Here is a 4,303-nt window from a genome sequence, read left to right as displayed (position 1 = left end):
GCTACGCTGGGATTAAGGATGCCGATGACCTGAATGATGTGTCCACTATCTTTGAGGAGGCTTAACATCTCTTTTCCCGGGTAAGTACTTACCTTTGGTATTGCAATTGTTTCTTTCTTTTCTTTTGACTGATATGTCTCCATTTCATGTATAGCCCGTTGCAAAGTTTAGAGCTAAGCTGAGCCAATGTGAGGCCGAGCTCAAGAAAGTTTCGGTCGAAGAGAAAGCCCTGAGGCTCCTTTGTAGCCAGAAGAAAGAGGAGCTTAAGGATCTCCGAACCTCATTGGCCCAAGCTGAAAAAGGCGAGTCCGAGCTAGATGAGCAGGTAACTTTGATTATAACAGAGTACAGCCTTCTTGGCCGTGCTTCGGAGGCTAATACTTCGATATCTCATCTGGAACAAAAGCTAGATATGATTAGGCAGCTCTAGGGTGAGGTAAATCAAGTTCTGGCTGATTGTCATCAGTGGAAGAAGAACATGGATCAACTTACTGCTGTTAAAGAAGTATTGTGGCCGAACTGGCCTCAGCTAAAGCTCAGTTCAGAGGCGTTGAATCGAAGGGTCTGGCTCACGCTAGGAGAATTGTGGGGTTGGACGCCCAGATGGCTAAATCCCGGGCCAAAGCTGCACAGGCTAAGGCTGAAGCTGTACAGGCTAAGGCCGAAGCTGAGAAGACAAAGGCGGTGACCAATAAATCCATTGCTATATACACGAGGGAAGCCGTGGCCGTTCAAGCTGAGTTGAGTGAGGTCTCCAACCGGGGGAGACAGAGTAATGAATTGGCTAAGTGCCAAGCCCGGAGGGAGACCCTCGAAGAAATCCATGCCCGAGGTTTCAACCTCGCCGGAGAGATAGCCGAAGCAAAGATGCAGGAAACTGATGCAGGAAACGAAGCGAGGATGTGGTGAGTGGTTCCGGGGATGAGGAAGGTGAAAAAGATGTTCCCGAAGGGGAAGATACTCCCAAAGATATAGCCGCTGAAGATGAAGACAATACACTTGGGGGTGTGACCCCGAAAATAGATTAGGTTTCCTTTTTTGTGCAAGGGCCCCTTGTGGGCGTTGTATATATGTTTTGTAAATTTCCGTTATGAATATAAAGTATCTTTTTTCTCTATACTCGGTTTTTGTTGAATTTTATTTTTTCCCCGTTTGTGGAAAATTCCGGTGATTCAAATACTTAGCTCGAGTATCGTTTCAGACTCGTAATAAAACCCTTAGGTTTTTATTGCTAAAGATCATACCCCTTATGGTTTTAGATGATCGTTGAGCTAAGATTTAAATCAATTGACGCGAGCTCGGAACAATGGGGCCTTTGGGTCTGAGTTGAATGAGAACGAGTTTCAGACTCCCATAAGCTTTTGGCCTTTATTTCTTCGAAGCTGGCCCTTAGGCTCTTTTAAAATTAGGCCTTAGGCTCTTTTAAAATTGGCCCTTAGGCTCTTTTATAATTGGCCCTTAGACTCTTTAAATTGGACCGTTTCGGCCTCTAAAATTGCTATATAATTTTTCCCTCATTTCGGTAAAAGACTTAGTGAAATTTTAGTTATGCCATAGCTTGTGTTTTTGTACCCGTTGGGTTTTTCGAAGGCTCAATGTATCGGAACCTTAATAGTCATTTCATTTGTTTAGACATGATCGAATACCTCTTGAGGTTTTTTCGAAGGCTGGTGTTATCGAAGCCTTTGAAGTATTTAAGAGTTAATTGTCACGACCCTAAAAATGACCCGTTCATGATGGCGTCTATCATGAAACTAGGCCAGTTGACACGATTCCCAAATCAAACCATTATTCTATAAAAGTCATTTTTAAGCCATTAATTAATAATAAATCTTATAGTCTAAGTCTAATTAACCAGTGCGAAATAAATACACAAGCCCGACATCGATGTGTCACTAGTCATGAGCATCTATTACAACTGTCTGACAACATCAAGACCAATATGGCTGGGAAAACCACAAGAATACACTAAGGGGGAATAAAGAGGGAGAAAAGCAGGGCTGCGATCGCCATGCAGTTGCTAACTCTGATGAATCTACCACCGAGCTCAAAAATACCTGAATCTGCACACAAGGTGTAGGGAGTAATGTGAGTACGCCAACTCAGTAAGTAATAAAAGTAAATAAAGTCTGAGCAGTAAGAAATCACGTAAACCACGTCATAGCACCACAGTGGGTACAGTATGTTTCTAAAATAGGATACAAATCAAATCATCTCGTTAAATTCCAATTTCAGTAAAATCCTTTAGGAAATGTCTTTCTCACCATTTTAGTAGAGGTTTAATGTAATTTATAGTGAAAGTGATGAAAATCATGATCACCCCTCGGGCAAAACACATAGTTCGTATACAGTTCTCGGGCAAACATAAATCATAAACAGCCCATCGGGCAAACCTCTCGGTTACTCGCATACATCTCATAACATGAAAATCTCAATGGAAATAACAAAACCAACTGAATAATTAAATCCCAAACATCTCGTAAAAATTGCAGTTTAAATGAAAGTTGTTCAAAACATTTGTTTAACATTTTTCAATAGAGACTCAGTATAAAGATGAGTGGAATTAGTAATTTAATCAACATATTCAATAGAGACTCACTTAAAGCGTCACTCGTATACGTGTATATATATCCCATCGGGCAAGCCTCTCTATCACTCATGACTCAACTCACATCAATCAGCGTTTACACTCAACACTCACGCTCAATAACTACCTTATAATAACCGTTGCGGCGTGTAGCCCCATCCATATGTCATTGCAGCGTGCAGGCCGATCCATATATATAGTCGAATGCACTCACGGGGGGGTGTGCAGACTCCAGAGGGGCTCCTACAGCCCAAGCGCTATATCGTTGTGGCATGCAGCCCGATACAACATCGCTGCAGTGTGCAGCCCGACCTATATATTGTTGCGGCGTGCAGCCTAATCCATATATATATATATATATATATCGCTACGTCGTGCAGCCCGATCCATATATATATAATCCTCACAACCAGGCCCTAGGCCTCTCTTAGTCATCAACCTCACAAGCCACTCGGACTATCAGTAAAATAGGGAAACTCAGCCCAAACAATTTTCATATATTAAAAAGTAGAGTTCTGAAACCGGATTAGACAATAAACAGGTAAAACATGACTGAGGATATGCTTTCAAATCAAAACGGTGAGAAATTATAGTAAAAAGCCTCATAAGCGTCCAAAACAGTGGGCACGAGGCCCAAAAACAGGTAAAACATGACTGAGGATATGCTTTCAAATCAAAACAGTGAGGAATTGTAGTAAAAAGCCTCATAAGGGTCCAAAACAGTGGGCACGAGGCCCAAATATAACATTCCACCAAAAACATAGCAATACTTTCTAAAACACGATGATATCAAACAATTTACAATCAAATACGCAACTTAACAGTCATACGGGATGGACCAATTCACAATCCCCAGTAATGCACGACTCCACGCTCGTCATCTAGCGTGTGCGTCACCTCAAAGTAGCACAACGATGTGAAATCCAGGGTTTCATACCCTCAGGACAATATTTACAATCATTACTCATCTCGAACATGACAAAAATCAACTCTGCAATGTCCTTGCCGCTCGACATGGCCACAAATCACCTCGAATCTATCCAAAATCAGAATCATATCATCAATACATGCCAAAAGACAAAGCCCACATAAAAATTATCAAATAAAACTCAAAATCCTGAAATTGGCCAAACACGGGTTTAGAAACCCATGTCTCGGAATACGATAAAAATCACATCACTAGAATCCTCATCCTCCCACGAGGCTATACATACCAAGAGCATCAAAATCGGACCTCAAATTGCCCCTCAAATCCCCAATTCAACTCTCCAATGTTTCTTCAAATTTTCATCCCGAATTTCCCAAATTAAATGATAAAAATCAAGACAAAATTATGGGATTTAACCAAATTTGAGTGAAGAACACTTAACCCAATCAATCCTCTGAAAATCCCCTCCAAAATTGCCTTCCCCCGAGCTCCATAGCTCCAAAAATGTAAAAATGGCCGAAATCCTAGAAATAGAGTACTTTATAAAGCTGCCTAGGCTTCCTCTTTCACAAACGCTGGCCAACCATCTCGTCCGCGATGAAGAAAAATATCGGCTCCCAAAAATGCACTACGCATTTGCGGCACAAGCCTCGCGAACACGATACCTACAGGAGACATTACTACGCGAACGCAACCACCAAAGTGCGAATGCGAAGAACACATCATCAACACATCGCGAACGCGACCCCCAAAGCGCAAATTTAAAGAACAAAATTCACCACTTCAGA

This window comes from Nicotiana tabacum, chromosome 22 (genome assembly GCF_000715075.1).
Source record: "Nicotiana tabacum cultivar K326 chromosome 22, ASM71507v2, whole genome shotgun sequence".
NCBI classification, from domain to species: domain Eukaryota; kingdom Viridiplantae; phylum Streptophyta; class Magnoliopsida; order Solanales; family Solanaceae; genus Nicotiana; species Nicotiana tabacum.
Note: the sequence above shows the minus strand (reverse complement) of the source record.